General features: G+C 37.2%; 6 non-coding genes across 6 annotated transcripts; all 6 read left to right on the top strand.

Annotated features, from left to right (window-relative positions):
• The first annotated feature begins 2022 nt into the window (after positions 1-2022).
• On the top strand, positions 2023-2095 carry trnar-ucg (transfer RNA arginine (anticodon UCG)). The gene has a single exon. It is a non-coding gene; the product is annotated as a tRNA-Arg (tRNA).
• A 4822-nt stretch (positions 2096-6917) lies between these two features.
• trnar-ucg (transfer RNA arginine (anticodon UCG)) lies at positions 6918-6990 on the top strand. Its single transcript has one exon. It is a non-coding gene; the product is annotated as a tRNA-Arg (tRNA).
• A 3277-nt stretch (positions 6991-10267) lies between these two features.
• trnar-ucg (transfer RNA arginine (anticodon UCG)) lies at positions 10268-10340 on the top strand. Its single transcript has one exon. It is a non-coding gene; the product is annotated as a tRNA-Arg (tRNA).
• A 3004-nt stretch (positions 10341-13344) lies between these two features.
• trnar-ucg (transfer RNA arginine (anticodon UCG)) lies at positions 13345-13417 on the top strand. The gene has a single exon. It is a non-coding gene; the product is annotated as a tRNA-Arg (tRNA).
• A 631-nt stretch (positions 13418-14048) lies between these two features.
• On the top strand, positions 14049-14121 carry trnar-ucg (transfer RNA arginine (anticodon UCG)). Its single transcript has one exon. It is a non-coding gene; the product is annotated as a tRNA-Arg (tRNA).
• A 1604-nt stretch (positions 14122-15725) lies between these two features.
• Positions 15726-15798, top strand: trnar-ucg (transfer RNA arginine (anticodon UCG)). Its single transcript has one exon. It is a non-coding gene; the product is annotated as a tRNA-Arg (tRNA).
• Positions 15799-16070: the final 272 nt, after the last annotated feature.

Consider the following 16070-nt stretch of genomic DNA (forward strand, 5'->3'; position numbering starts at 1 on the left):
TGGATAAGGCGTCTTACTTCGAAACAGAAAATTGAGATTTTGAGGCATTTTCGTGGTCGTTTAATTTCATTAAATCTGCTAATATGGACATGTTTTCAATTTAGCGAAATAAGGCATTGGTCTTGTTGCTTTGAAAAGCTTGGACATTGTTGTTCAACTTTAATAATCTAAGACTGCAAGGCCTGAGAATTATTGTGTCTGAATCTGCATCGAAAGATTGAAGGAAAGAGTATCCTTGTACTTGTTAAAAATCACTAGCTTTCCTCATTCGGACAGGTTCACAATTTTTATGTCTATGGTTGCATAGCAAAGTCTGTATAATGTCAAATAGGGCTGTATCACATAGACTGCGTGGCCTAATGGATAAGGCGTCTGACTTCGAATCAGAAGATTGAGGGTTCGAGTCCCTTCGTTGTTGTTTAATTTCATTAGCTCAGCTAATTTGAACATGTTTGCAATTTCCCGAAATATGGCATTGGTCTTGTTGCTTTGAAAAGCTTGGACATTGTTGTTCAACTTCAATAATCTAAGACTGCAAGACCTGAGAAATATTATGTATGATTGAGGGACATAGTCTTTTCGTACTTGTAAAATATCACTAGCTTTCCTCATTCGGATAGGTTCACAATTTTGATGTCTGTTGTTGCTAAGCAACGTCTGTTTGATGTCATATCGGAGAATATGGAGTAGAAGGTGTTGCCTCGTGGATAAGGCGTCTTACTTCAAAATAGAAAATTGAGGTTTTGAGGCATTTTCGTGGTCGTTTAATTTCATTAAATCTGCTAATATGGACATGTTTGCAATTTCCCGAAATAAGGCATTGGTCTTGTTTCTTTGAAAGGCTTGGACATTGTTATTCATCTTTAATAATCTAATATTGCAAGGTCTGAGAATTATTGAGTCTGATTCTGCATCGCAAGATTGAGGGAAAAGGTATCTTCTTACTTGTTAAATATCACTAGCTTTCCTCATTCGGACAGGTTCACAACTTTGATGTCTACTGTTGCATAGCAAAGTCTGTATGATGTCAAATAGGGTCGTTTAATTTCATTAGCTCAGCTAATTCGTACATGTTTGCAATTTCCCGAAATAAGGCATTGGTCTTGTTGCTTTGAAAAGCTTGGACATGGTTGTTCAACTTTAATAATCGAAGACTGCAAGACCTGAGAATTATTGTGTCTGAATCTGCATCGAAAGATTGAAGGAAAGAGTATTTGTTAAAAATCACTAGCTTTCCTCATTCGGACAGGTTCACAATTTTTATGTCTATGGTTGCATAGCAAAGTCTGTATAATGTCAAATAGTGCTGTATCACATAGACTGCGTGCCTTAATGGATAAGGTGTCTGACTTCGAATCAGAAGAATGAGGGTTCGAGTCCCTTCGTGGTTGTTCAATTTCATTAGCTCAGCTAATTTGAACATGTTTGCAATTTCCCGAAATATGTCATTGGTCTTGTTGCTTTGAAAAGCTTGGACATTGTTGTTCAACTTCAATTATCTAAGACTGCAAGACCTGAGAAATATTATGTCTGATTGAGGGACATAGTCTTTTCATACTTGTAAAATATCACTAGCTTTCCTCATTCGGATAGGTTCACAATTTTGATGTCTGTTGTTGCTAAGCAACGTCTGTTTGATGTCATATCGGAGAATATGGAGTAGAAGGTGTTGCCTCGTGGATAAGGCGTCTTACTTCGAAACAGAAAATTGAGATTTTGAGGCATTTTCGTGGTCGTTTAATTTCATTAAATCTGCTAATATGGACATGTTTGCAATTTCGCGAAATAAGGCATTGGTCTTGTTGCTTTGAAAAGCTTGGACATTGTTGTTCAACTTTAATAATCTAAGACTGCAAGGCCTGAGAATTATTGTGTCTGAATCTGCATCGAAAGATTGAAGGAAAGAGTATCCTTGTACTTGTTAAAAATCACTAGCTTTCCTCATTCGGACAGGTTCACAATTTTTATGTCTATGGTTGCATAGCAAAGTCTGTATAATGTCAAATAGGGCTGTATCACATAGACTGCGTGGCCTAATGGATAAGGCGTCTGACTTCGAATCAGAAGATTGAGGGTTCGAGTCCCTTCGTGGTTGTTTAATTTCATTAGCTCAGCTAATTTGAACATGTTTGCAATTTCCCGAAATATGGCATTGGTCTTGTTGCTTTGAAAAGCTTGGACATTGTTGTTCAACTTCAATAATCTAAGACTGCAAGACCTGAGAAATATTATGTATGATTGAGGGACATAGTCTTTTCGTACTTGTAAAATATCACTAGCTTTCCTCATTCGGATAGGTTCACAATTTTGATGTCTGTTGTTGCTAAGCAACGTCTGTTTGATGTCATATCGGAGAATATGGAGTAGAAGGTGTTGCCTCGTGGATAAGGCGTCTTACTTCAAAATAGAAAATTGAGGTTTTGAGGCATTTTCGTGGTCGTTTAATTTCATTAAATCTGCTAATATGGACATGTTTGCAATTTCCCGAAATAAGGCATTGGTCTTGTTTCTTTGAAAGGCTTGGACATTGTTATTCATCTTTAATAATCTAATATTGCAAGGTCTGAGAATTATTGAGTCTGATTCTGCATCGCAAGATTGAGGGAAAAGGTATCTTCTTACTTGTTAAATATCACTAGCTTTCCTCATTCGGACAGGTTCACAACTTTGATGTCTACTGTTGCATAGCAAAGTCTGTATGATGTCAAATAGGGTCGTTTAATTTCATTAGCTCAGCTAATTCGTACATGTTTGCAATTTCCCGAAATAAGGCATTGGTCTTGTTGCTTTGAAAAGCTTGGACATGGTTGTTCAACTTTAATAATCGAAGACTGCAAGACCTGAGAATTATTGTGTCTGAATCTGCATCGAAAGATTGAAGGAAAGAGTATCTTTGTACTTGTTAAAAATCACTAGCTTTCCTCATTCGGACAGGTTCACAATTTTTATGTCTATGGTTGCATAGCAAAGTCTGTATAATGTCAAATAGGGCTGTATCACATAGACTGCGTGGCCTAATGGATAAGGCGTCTGACTTCGAATCAGAAGATTGAGGGTCCGAGTCCCTTCGTGGTTGTTCAATTTCATTAGCTCAGCTAATTTGAACATGTTTGCAATTTCCCGAAATATGTCATTGGTCTTGTTGCTTTGAAAAGCTTGGACATTGTTGTTCAACTTCAATAATCTAAGACTGCAAGACCTGAGAAATATTATGTCTGATTGAGGGACATAGTCTTTTCGTACTTGTAAAATATCACTAGCTTTCCTCATTCGGATAGGTTCACAATTTTGATGTCTGTTGTTGCTAAGCAACGTCTGTTTGATGTCATATCGGAGAATATGGAGTAGAAGGTGTTGCCTCGTGGATAAGGCGTCTTACTTCGAAACATAAAATTGAGGTTTTGAGGCATTTTCGTGGTCGTTTAATTTCATTAAATCTGCTAATATGGACATGTTTGCAATTTCGCTAAATAAGGCATTGGTCTTGTTGCTTTGAAAAGCTTGGACATTGTTGTTCAACTTTAATAATCTAAGACTGCAAGGCCTGAGAATTATTGTGTCTGAATCTGCATCGAAAGATTGAAGGAAAGAGTATCTTTGTACTTGTTAAAAATCACTAGCTTTCCTCATTCGGACAGGTTCACAATTTTTATGTCTATGGTTGCATAGCAAAGTCTGTATAATGTCAAATAAGGCTGTATCACATAGATTGCGTGGCCTAATGGATAAGGCGTCTGACTTCGAATCAGAAGATTTAGGGTTCGAGTCCCTTCGTGGTTGTTTAATTTCATTAGCTCAGCTAATTTGAACATGTTTGCAATTTCCCGAAATAAGGCATTGGTCTTGTTGCTTTGAAAAGCTTGGACATTGTTGTTCAACTTCAATAATCTAAGACTGCAAGACCTGAGAAATATTATGTCTGATTGAGGGACATAGTCTTTTCGTACTTGTAAAATATCACTAGCTTTCCTCATTCGGATAGGTTCACAAGTTTGATGTCTGTTGTTGCTAAGCAACGTCTGTTTGATGTCATATCGGAGAATATGGAGTAGAAGGTGTTGCCTCGTGGATAAGGCGTCTTACTTCAAAATAGAAAATTGAGGTTTTGAGGCATTTTCGTGGTCGTTTAATTTCATTAAATCTGCTAATATGGACATGTTTGCAATTTCCCGAAATAAGGCATTGGTCTTGTTTCTTTGAAAGGCTTGGACATTGTTATTCATCTTTAATAATCTAATATTGCAAGGCCTGAGAATTATTGAGTCTGATTCTGCATCGCAAGATTGAGGGAAAAGGTATCTTCTTACTTGTTAAATATCACTAGCTTTCCTCATTCGGACAGGTTCACAACTTTGATGTCTACTGTTGCATAGCAAAGTCTGTATAATGTCAAATAGGGTCGTTTAATTTCATTAGCTCAGCTAATTCGTACATGTTTGCAATTTCCCTAAATAAGGCATTGGTCTTGTTGCTTGGACATTGTTATTCATCTTTAATAGTCTAATATTGCAAGGCCTGAGAATTATTGAGTCTGATTCTGCATCGCAAGATTGAGGGAAAAGGTATCTTCTTACTTGTTAAATATCACTAGCTTTCCTCATTCGGACAGGTTCACAACTTTGATGTCTACTGTTGCAGAGCAAAGTCTGTATGATGTCAAATAGGGTCGTTTAATTTCATTAGCTCAGCTAATTCGTACATGTTTGCAATTTCCCTAAATAAGGCATTGGTCTTGTTGCTTTGAAAAGCTTGGACATTGTTGTTCAACTTTAATAATCTAAGACTGCAAGACCTGAGAATTATTGTGTCTGAATCTGCATCGAAAGATTGAAGGAAAGAGTATCTTTGTACTTGTTAAAAATCACTAGCTTTCCTCATTCGGACAGGTTCACAATTTTTATGTCTATGGTTGCATAGCAAAGTCTGTATAATGTCAAATAGGGCTGTATCACATAGACTGCGTGGCCTAATGGATAAGCCGTCTGACTTCAAATCAGAAGATTGAGGGTTCGAGTCCCTTCGTGGTTGTTTAATTTCATTAGCTCCACTAATATGGACATGTTTGCAATTTCGCTAAATAAGGCATTGGTCTTGTTGCTTGGACATTGTTATTCATCTTTAATAATCTAATATTGCAAGGCCTGAGAATTATTGAGTCTGATTCTGCATCGCAAGATTGAGGGAAAAGGTATCTTCTTACTTGTTAAATATCACTAGCTTTCCTCATTCGGACAGGTTCACAACTTTGATGTCTACTTTTGCATAGCAAAGTCTGTATAGTGTCAAATAGGGCTGTATCACATAGACTGCGTGGCCTAATGGATAAGGCGTCTGACTTCGAATCAGAAGATTGAGGGTCCGAGTCCCTTCGTGGTTGTTTAATTTCATTAGCTCAGCTAATTTCAACATGTTTGCAATTTCCCGAAATAAGGCATTGGTCTTGTTGCTTTGAAAAGCTTGGACATTGGACACTTCAATAATCTAAGACTGCAAGACCTGAGAAATATTATGTCTGATTGAGGGACATAGTCTTATCGTACTTGTAAAATATCACTAGCTTTCCTCATTCGGATAGGTTCACAATTTTGATGTCTGTTGTTGCTAAGCAACGTCTGTTTGATGTCATATCGGAGAATATGGAGTAGAAGGTGTTGCCTCGTGGATAAGGCGTCTTACTTCGAAACAGAAAATTGAGGTTTTGAGGCATTTTCGTGGTCGTTTAATTTCATTAAATCTGCTAATATGGACATGTTTGCAATTTCGCTAAATAAGGCATTGGTCTTGTTGCTTTGAAAAGCTTGGACATTGTTGTTCAACTTTAATAATCTAAGACTGCAAGGCCTGAGAATTATTGTGTCTGAATCTGCATCGAAAGATTGAAGGAAAGAGTATCTTTGTACTTGTTAAAAATCACTAGCTTTCCTCATTCGGACAGGTTCACAACTTTGATGTCTACTGTTGCATAGCAAAGTCTGTATGATGTCAAATAGGGTCGTTTAATTTCATTAGCTCAGCTAATTCGTACATGTTTGCAATTTCCCTAAATAAGGCATTGGTCTTGTTGCTTTGAAAAGCTTGGACATTGTTGTTCAACTTTAATAATCTAAGACTGCAAGACCTGAGAATTATTGTGTCTGAATCTGCATCGAAAGATTGAAGGAAAGAGTATCTTTGTACTTGTTAAAAATCACTAGCTTTCCTCATTCGGACAGGTTCACAATTTTTATGTCTATGGTTGCATAGCAAAGTCTGTATAATGTCAAATAGGGCTGTATTACATAGACTGCGTGGCCTAATGGATAAGGCGTCTGACTTCGAATCAGAAGATTGAGGGTCCGAGTCCCTTTGTGGTTGTTTAATTTCATTAGCTCAGCTAATTTGAACATGTTTGCAATTTCGCGAAATAAGGCATTGGTCTTGTTTCTTTGAAAGGCTTGGACATTGTTATTCATCTTTAATAATCTAATATTGCAAGGCCTGAGAATTATTGAGTCTGATTCTGCATCGCAAGATTGAGGGAAAAGGTATCTTCTGACTTGTTAAATATCACTAGCTTTCCTCATTCGGACAGGTTCACAACTTTGATGTCTACTGTTGCATAGCAAAGTCTGTATGATGTCAAATAGGGCCGTTTAATTTCATTAGCTCAGCTAATTCGTACATGTTTGCAATTTCCCTAAATAAGGCATTGGTCTTGTTGCTTTGAAAAGCTTGGATATTGTTGTTCAACTTTAATAATCTAAGACTGCAAGACCTGAGAATTATTGTGTCTGAATCTGCATCGAAAGATTGAAGGAAAGAGTATCTTTGTACTTGTTAAAAATCACTAGCTTTCCTCATTCGGACAGGTTCACAATTTTTATGTCTATGGTTGCATAGCAAAGTCTGTATAATGTCAAATAGGGCTGTATCACATAGACTGCGTGGCCTAATGGATAAGGCGTCTGACTTCGAATCAGAAGATTGAGGGTTCGAGTCCCTTCGTGGTTGTTTAATTTCATTAGCTCAGCTAATTTGAACATGTTTGCAATTTCCCGAAATAAGGCATTGGTCTTGTTTCTTTGAAAAGCTTGGACATTGTTGTTCAACTTCAATAATCTAAGACTGCAAGACCTGAGAAATATTATGTCTGATTGAGGGACATAGTCTTTTCGTACTTGTAAAATATCACTAGCTTTCCTCATTCGGATAGGTTCACAATTTTGATGTCTGTTGTTGCTAAGCAACGTCTGTTTGATGTCATATCGGACAATATGGAGTAGAAGGTGTTGCCTCGTGGATAAGGCGTCTTACTTCAAAATAGAAAATTGAGGTTTTGAGGCATTTTCGTGGTCGTTTAATTTCATTAAATCTGCTAATATGGACATGTTTGCAATTTCGCGAAATAAGGCATTGGTCTTGTTGCTTTGAAAAGCTTGGACATTGTTGTTCAACTTTAATAATCTAAGACTGCAAGACCTGAGAATTATTGTGTCTGAATCTGCATCGAAAGATTGAAGGAAAGAGTATCTTTGTACTTGTTGAAAATCACTAGCTTTCCTCATTCGGACAGGTTCACAATTTTTATGTCTACTTTTGCATAGCAAAGTCTGTATAATGTCAAATAGGGCTGTATCACATAGACTGCGTGGCCTAATGGATAAGGCGTCTGACTTCGAATCAGAAGATTGAGGGTCCGAGTCCCTTCGTGGTTGTTTAATTTCATTAGCTCAGCTAATTTGAACATGTTTGCAATTTCCCGAAATAAGGCATTGGTCTTGTTGCTTTGAAAAGCTTGGACATTGGACACTTCAATAATCTAAGACTGCAAGACCTGAGAAATATTATGTCTGATTGAGGGACATAGTCTTATCGTACTTGTAAAATATCACTAGCTTTCCTCATTCGGATAGGTTCACAATTTTGATGTCTGTTGTTGCTAAACAACGTCTGTTTGATGTCATATCGGAGAATATGGAGTAGAAGGTGTTGCCTCGTGGATAAGGCGTCTTACTTCGAAACAGAAAATTGAGGTTTTGAGGCATTTTCGTGGTCGTTTAATTTCATTAAATCTGCTAATATGGACATGTTTGCAATTTCGCTAAATAAGGCATTGGTCTTGTTGCTTTGAAAAGCTTGGACATTGTTGTTCAACTTTAATAATCTAAGACTGCAAGGCCTGAGAATTATTTTGTCTGAATCTGCATCGCAAGATTGAGGGAAAAGGTATCTTCTTACTTGTTAAATATCACTAGCTTTCCTCATTCGGACAGGTTCACAACTTTGATGTCTACTGTTGCATAGCAAAGTCTGTATGATGTCAAATAGGGTCGTTTAATTTCATTAGCTCAGCTAATTCGTACATGTTTGCAATTTCCCGAAATAAGGCATTGGTCTTGTTGCTTTGAAAAGCTTGGACATGGTTGTTCAACTTTAATAATCGAAGACTGCAAGACCTGAGAATTATTGTGTCATAATCTGCATCGAAAGATTGAAGGAAAGAGTATTTGTTAAAAATCACTAGCTTTCCTCATTCGGACAGGTTCACAATTTTTATGTCTATGGTTGCATAGCAAAGTCTGTATAATGTCAAATAGTGCTGTATCACATAGACTGCGTGCCCTAATGGATAAGGTGTGTGACTTCGAATCAGAAGAATGAGGGTTCGAGTCCCTTCGTGGTTGTTTAATTTCATTAGCTCAGCTAATTTGAACATGTTTGCAATTTCCCGAAATATGTCATTGGTCTTGTTGCTTTGAAAAGCTTGGACATTGTTGTTCAACTTCAATAATCTAAGACTGCAAGACCTGAGAAATATTGTGTCTGATTGAGGGACATAGTCTTTTCATACTTGTAAAATATCACTAGCTTTCCTCATTCGGATAGGTTCACAATTTTGATGTCTGTTGTTGCTAAGCAACGTCTGTTTGATGTCATATCGGAGAATATGGAGTAGAAGGTGTTGCCTCGTGGATAAGGCGTCTTACTTCGAAACAGAAAATTGAGATTTTGAGGCATTTTCGTGGTCGTTTAATTTCATTAAATCTGCTAATATGGACATGTTTGCAATTTCGCGAAATAAGGCATTGGTCTTGTTGCTTTGAAAAGCTTGGACATTGTTGTTCAACTTTAATAATCTAAGACTGCAAGGCCTGAGAATTATTGTGTCTGAATCTGCATTGAAAGATTGAAGGAAATAGTATCCTTGTACTTGTTAAAAATCACTAGCTTTCCTCATTCGGACAGGTTCACAACTTTGATGTCTACTGTTGCATAGCAAAGTCTGTATGATGTCAAATAGGGTCGTTTAATTTCATTAGCTCAGCTAATTCGTACATGTTTGCAATTTCCCGAAATAAGGCATTGGTCTTGTTGCTTTGAAAAGCTTGGACATGGTTGTTCAACTTTAATAATCGAAGACTGCAAGACCTGAGAATTATTGTGTCTGAATCTGCATCGAAAGATTGAAGGAAAGAGTATTTGTTAAAAATCACTAGCTTTCCTCATTCGGACAGGTTCACAATTTTTATGTCTATGGTTGCATAGCAAAGTCTGTATAATGTCAAATAGTGCTGTATCACATAGACTGCGTGCCCTAATGGATAAGGTGTCTGACTTCGAATCAGAAGAATGAGGGTTCGAGTCCCTTCGTGGTTGTTTAATTTCATTAGCTCAGCTAATTTGAACATGTTTGCAATTTCCCGAAATATGTCATTGGTCTTGTTGCTTTGAAAAGCTTGGACATTGTTGTTCAACTTCAATAATCTAAGACTGCAAGACCTGAGAAATATTATGTCTGATTGAGGGACATAGTCTTTTCATACTTGTAAAATATCACTAGCTTTCCTCATTCGGATAGGTTCACAATTTTGATGTCTGTTGTTGCTAAGCAACGTCTGTTTGATGTCATATCGGAGAATATGGAGTAGAAGGTGTTGCCTCGTGGATAAGGCGTCTTACTTCGAAACAGAAAATTGAGATTTTGAGGCATTTTCGTGGTCGTTTAATTTCATTAAATCAGCTAATATGGACATGTTTGCAATTTCGCGAAATAAGGCATTGGTCTTGTTGCTTTGAAAAGCTTGGACATTGTTGTTCAATTTTAATAATCTAAGACTGCAAGGCCTGAGAATTATTGTGTCTGAATCTGCATCGAAAGATTGAAGGAAATAGTATCCTTGTACTTGTTAAAAATCACTAGCTTTCCTCATTCGGACAGGTTCACAATTTTTATGTCTATGGTTGCATAGCAAAGTCTGTATAATGTCAAATAGGGCTGTATCACATAGACTGCGTGGCCTAATGGATAAGGCGTCTGACTTCGAATCAGAAGATTGAGGGTTCGAGTCCCTTCGTGGTTGTTTAATTTCATTAGCTCAGCTAATTTGAACATGTTTGCTATTTCCCGAAATATGGCATTGGTCTTGTTGCTTTGAAAAGCTTGGACATTGCTGTTCAACTTCAATAATCTAAGACTGCAAGACCTGAGAAATATTATGTATGATTGAGGGACATAGTCTTTTCGTACTTGTAAAATATCACTAGCTTTCCTCATTCGGATAGGTTCACAATTTTGATGTCTGTTGTTGCTAAGCAACGTCTGTTTGATGTCATATCGGAGAATATGGAGTAGAAGGTGTTGCCTCGTGGATAAGGCGTCTTACTTCAAAATAGAAAATTGAGGTTTTGAGGCATTTTCGTGGTCGTTTAATTTCATTAAATCTGCTAATATGGACATGTTTGCAATTTCCCGAAATAAGGCATTGGTCTTGTTTCTTTGAAAGGCTTGGACATTGTTATTCATCTTTAATAATCTAATATTGCAAGGTCTGAGAATTATTGAGTCTGATTCTGCATCGCAAGATTGAGGGAAAAGGTATCTTCTTACTTGTTAAATATCACTAGCTTTCCTCATTCGGACAGGTTCACAACTTTGATGTCTACTGTTGCATAGCAAAGTCTGTATAATGTCAAATAGGGCTGTATCACATAGACTGCGTGGCCTAATGGATAAGGCGTCTGACTTCGAATCAGAAGATTGAGGGTCCGAGTCCCTTCGTGGTTGTTTAATTTCATTAGCTCAGCTAATTTGAACTTGTTTGCAATTTCCCGAAATAAGGCATTGGTCTTGTTGCTTTGAAAAGCTTGGACATTGGACACTTCAATAATCTAAGACTGCAAGACCTGAGAAATATTATGTCTGATTGAGGGACATAGTCTTTTCGTACTTGTAAAATATCACTAGCTTTCCTCATTCGGATAGGTTCACAATTTTGATGTCTGTTGTTGCTAAACAACGTCTGTTTGATGTCATATCGGAGAATATGGAGTAGAAGGTGTTGCCTCGTGGATAAGGCGTCTTACTTCGAAACAGAAAATTGAGATTTTGAGGCATTTTCGTGGTCGTTTAATTTCATTAAATCTGCTAATATGGACATGTTTGCAATTTCGCGAAATAAGGCATTGGTCTTGTTGCTTTGAAAAGCTTGGACATTGTTGTTCAACTTTAATAATCTAATATTGCAAGGCCTGAGAATTATTGAGTCTGATTCTGCATCGCAAGATTGAGGGAAAAGGTATCTTCTTACTTGTTAAATATCACTAGCTTTCCTCATTCGGACAGGTTCACAACTTTAATGTCTACTTTTGCATAGCAAAGTCTGTATAATGTCAAATAGGGCTGTATCACATAGACTGCGTGGCCTAATGGATAAGGCGTCTGACTTCGAATCAGAAGATTGAGGGTCCGAGTCCCTTCGTGGTTGTTTAATTTCATTAGCTCAGCTAATTTGAACATGTTTGCAATTTCCCGAAATAAGGCATTGGTCTTGTTGCTTTGAAAAGCTTGGACATTGGACACTTCAATAATCTAAGACTGCAAGACCTGAGAAATATTATGTCTGATTGAGGGACATAGTCTTATCGTACTTGTAAAATATCACTAGCTTTCCTCATTCGGATAGGTTCACAATTTTGATGTCTGTTGTTGCTAAACAACGTCTGTTTGATGTCATATCGGAGAATATGGAGTAGAAGGTGTTGCCTCGTGGATAAGGCGTCTTACTTCGAAACAGAAAATTGAGGTTTTGAGGCATTTTCGTGGTCGTTTAATTTCATTAAATCTGCTAATATGGACATGTTTGCAATTTCGCTAAATAAGGCATTGGTCTTGTTGCTTTGAAAAGCTTGGACATTGTTGTTCAACTTTAATAATCTAATATTGCAAGGCCTGAGAATTATTGTGTCTGAATCTGCATCGCAAGATTGAGGGAAAAGGTATCTTCTTACTTGTTAAATATCACTAGCTTTCCTCATTCGGACAGGTTCACAACTTTGATGTCTACTGTTGCATAGCAAAGTCTGTATGATGTCAAATAGGGTCGTTTAATTTCATTAGCTCAGCTAATTCGTACATGTTTGCAATTTCCCGAAATAAGGCATTGGTCTTGTTGCTTTGAAAAGCTTGGACATGGTTGTTCAACTTTAATAATCGAAGACTGCAAGACCTGAGAATTATTGTGTCTGAATCTGCATCGAAAGATTGAAGGAAAGAGTATTTGTTAAAAATCACTAGCTTTCCTCATTCGGACAGGTTCACAATTTTTATGTCTATGGTTGCATAGCAAAGTCTGTATAATGTCAAATAGTGCTGTATCACATAGACTGCGTGCCCTAATGGATAAGGTGTCTGACTTCGAATCAGAAGAATGAGGGTTCGAGTCCCTTCGTGGTTGTTTAATTTCATTAGCTCAGCTAATTTGAACATGTTTGCAATTTCCCGAAATATGTCATTGGTCTTGTTGCTTTGAAAAGCTTGGACATTGTTGTTCAACTTCAATAATCTAAGACTGCAAGACCTGAGAAATATTATGTCTGATTGAGGGACATAGTCTTTTCATACTTGTAAAATATCACTAGCTTTCCTCATTCGGATAGGTTCACAATTTTGATGTCTGTTGTTGCTAAGCAACGTCTGTTTGATGTCATATCGGAGAATATGGAGTAGAAGGTGTTGCCTCGTGGATAAGGCGTCTTACTTCGAAACAGAAAATTGAGATTTTGAGGCATTTTCGTGGTCGTTTAATTTCATTAAATCTGCTAATATGGACATGTTTGCAATTTCGCGAAATAAGGCATTGGTCTTGTTGCTTTGAAAAGCTTGGACATTGTTGTTCAACTTTAATAATCTAAGACTGCAAGGCCTGAGAATTATTGTGTCTGAATCTGCATCGAAAGATTGAAGGAAATAGTATCCTTGTACTTGTTAAAAATCACTAGCTTTCCTCATTCGGACAGGTTCACAATTTTTATGTCTATGGTTGCATAGCAAAGTCTGTATAATGTCAAATAGGGCTGTATCACATAGACTGCGTGGCCTAATGGATAAGGCGTCTGACTTCGAATCAGAAGATTGAGGGTTCGAGTCCCTTCGTGGTTGTTTAATTTCATTAGCTCAGCTAATTTGAACATGTTTGCAATTTCCCGAAATATGGCATTGGTCTTGTTGCTTTGAAAAGCTTGGACATTGCTGTTCAACTTCAATAATCTAAGACTGCAAGACCTGAGAAATATTATGTATGATTGAGGGACATAGTCTTTTCGTACTTGTAAAATATCACTAGCTTTCCTCATTCGGATAGGTTCACAATTTTGATGTCTGTTGTTGCTAAGCAACGTCTGTTTGATGTCATATCGGAGAATATGGAGTAGAAGGTGTTGCCTCGTGGATAAGGCGTCTTACTTCAAAATAGAAAATTGAGGTTTTGAGGCATTTTCGTGGTCGTTTAATTTCATTAAATCTGCTAATATGGACATGTTTGCAATTTCCCGAAATAAGGCATTGGTCTTGTTTCTTTGAAAGGCTTGGACATTGTTATTCATCTTTAATAATCTAATATTGCAAGGTCTGAGAATTATTGAGTCTGATTCTGCATCGCAAGATTGAGGGAAAAGGTATCTTCTTACTTGTTAAATATCACTAGCTTTCCTCATTCGGACAGGTTCACAACTTTGATGTCTACTGTTGCATAGCAAAGTCTGTATAATGTCAAATAGGGCTGTATCACATAGACTGCGTGGCCTAATGGATAAGGCGTCTGACTTCGAATCAGAAGATTGAGGGTTCGAGTCCCTTCGTGGTTGTTTAATTTCATTAGCTCAGCTAATTTGAACATGTTTGCAATTTCCCGAAATAAGGCATTGGTCTTGTTGCTTTGAAAAGCTTGCACATTGGACACTTCAATAATCTAAGACTGCAAGACCTGAGAAATATTATGTCTGATTGAGGGACATAGTCTTTTCGTACTTGTAAAATATCACTAGCTTTCCTCATTCGGATAGGTTCACAATTTTGATGTCTGTTGTTGCTAAACAACGTCTGTTTGATGTCATATCGGAGAATATGGAGTAGAAGGTGTTGCCTCGTGGATAAGGCGTCTTACTTCGAAACAGAAAATTGAGATTTTGAGGCATTTTCGTGGTCGTTTAATTTCATTAAATCTGCTAATATGGACATGTTTGCAATTTCGCGAAATAAGGCATTGGTCTTGTTGCTTTGAAAAGCTTGGACATTGTTGTTCAACTTTAATAATCTAATATTGCAAGGCCTGAGAATTATTGAGTCTGATTCTGCATCGCAAGATTGAGGGAAAAGGTATCTTCTTACTTGTTAAATATCACTAGCTTTCCTCATTCGGACAGGTTCACAACTTTGATGTCTACTGTTGCATAGCAAAGTCTGTATGATGTCAAATAGGGTCGTTTAATTTCATTAGCTCAGCTAATTCGTACATGTTTGCAATTTCCCTAAATAAGGCATTGGTCTTGTTGCTTTGAAAAGCTTGGACATTGTTGTTCAACTTTAATAATCTAAGACTGCAAGACCTGAGAATTATTGTGTCTGAATCTGCATCGAAAGATTGAAGGAAAGAGTATCTTTGTACTTGTTAAAAATCACTAGCTTTCCTCATTCGGACAGGTTCACAATTTTTATGTCTATGGTTGCATAGCAAAGTCTGTATAATGTCAAATAGGGCTGTATCACATAGACTGCGTGGCCTAATGGATAAGGCGTCTGACTTCGAATCAGAAGATTGAGGGTCCGAGTCCCTTTGTGGTTGTTTAATTTCATTAGCTCAGCTAATTTGAACATGTTTGCAATTTCCCGAAATAAGGCATTGGTCTTGTTGCTTTGAAAAGCTTGGACATTGGACACTTCAATAATCTAAGACTGCAAGACCTGATAAATATTATGTCTGATTGAGGGACATAGTCTTTTCGTACTTGTAAAATATCACTAGCTTTCCTCATTCGGATAGGTTCACAATTTTGATGTCTGTTGTTGCTAAGCAACGTCTGTTTGATGTCATATCGGAGAATATGGAGTAGAAGGTGTTGCCTCGTGGATAAGGCGTCTTACTTCGAAACATAAAATTGAGGTTTTGAGGCATTTTCGTGGTCGTTTAATTTCATTAAATCTGCTAATATGGACATGTTTGCAATTTCGCTAAATAAGGCATTGGTCTTGTTGCTTTGAAAAGCTTGGACATTGTTGTTAAACTTTAATAATCTAAGACTGCAAGGCCTGAGAATTATTGTGTCTGAATCTGCATCGAAAGATTGAAGGAAATAGTATCCTTGTACTTGTTAAAAATCACGAGCTTTCCTCATTCGGACAGGTTCACAATTTTTATGTCTATGGTTGCATAGCAAAGTCTGTATAATGTCAAATAGGGCTGTATCACATAGACTGCGTGGCCTAATGGATAAGGCGTCTGACTTCGAATCAGAAGATTGAGGGTTCGAGTCCCTTCGTGGTTGTTTAATTTCATTAGCTCAGCTAATTTGAACATGTTTGCAATTTCCCGAAATATGGCATTGGTCTTGTTGCTTTGAAAAGCTTGGACATTGCTGTTCAACTTCAATAATCTAAGACTGCAAGACCTGAGAAATATTATGTATGATTGAGGGACATAGTCTTTTCGTACTTGTAAAATATCACTAGCTTTCCTCATTCGGATAGGTTCACAATTTTGATGTCTGTTGTTGCTAAGCAACGTCTGTTTGATGTCATATCGGAGAATATGGAGTAG

This window comes from Oncorhynchus clarkii, chromosome 20 (genome assembly GCF_045791955.1).
Source record: "Oncorhynchus clarkii lewisi isolate Uvic-CL-2024 chromosome 20, UVic_Ocla_1.0, whole genome shotgun sequence".
In the NCBI taxonomy this organism is placed as follows: domain Eukaryota; kingdom Metazoa; phylum Chordata; class Actinopteri; order Salmoniformes; family Salmonidae; genus Oncorhynchus; species Oncorhynchus clarkii.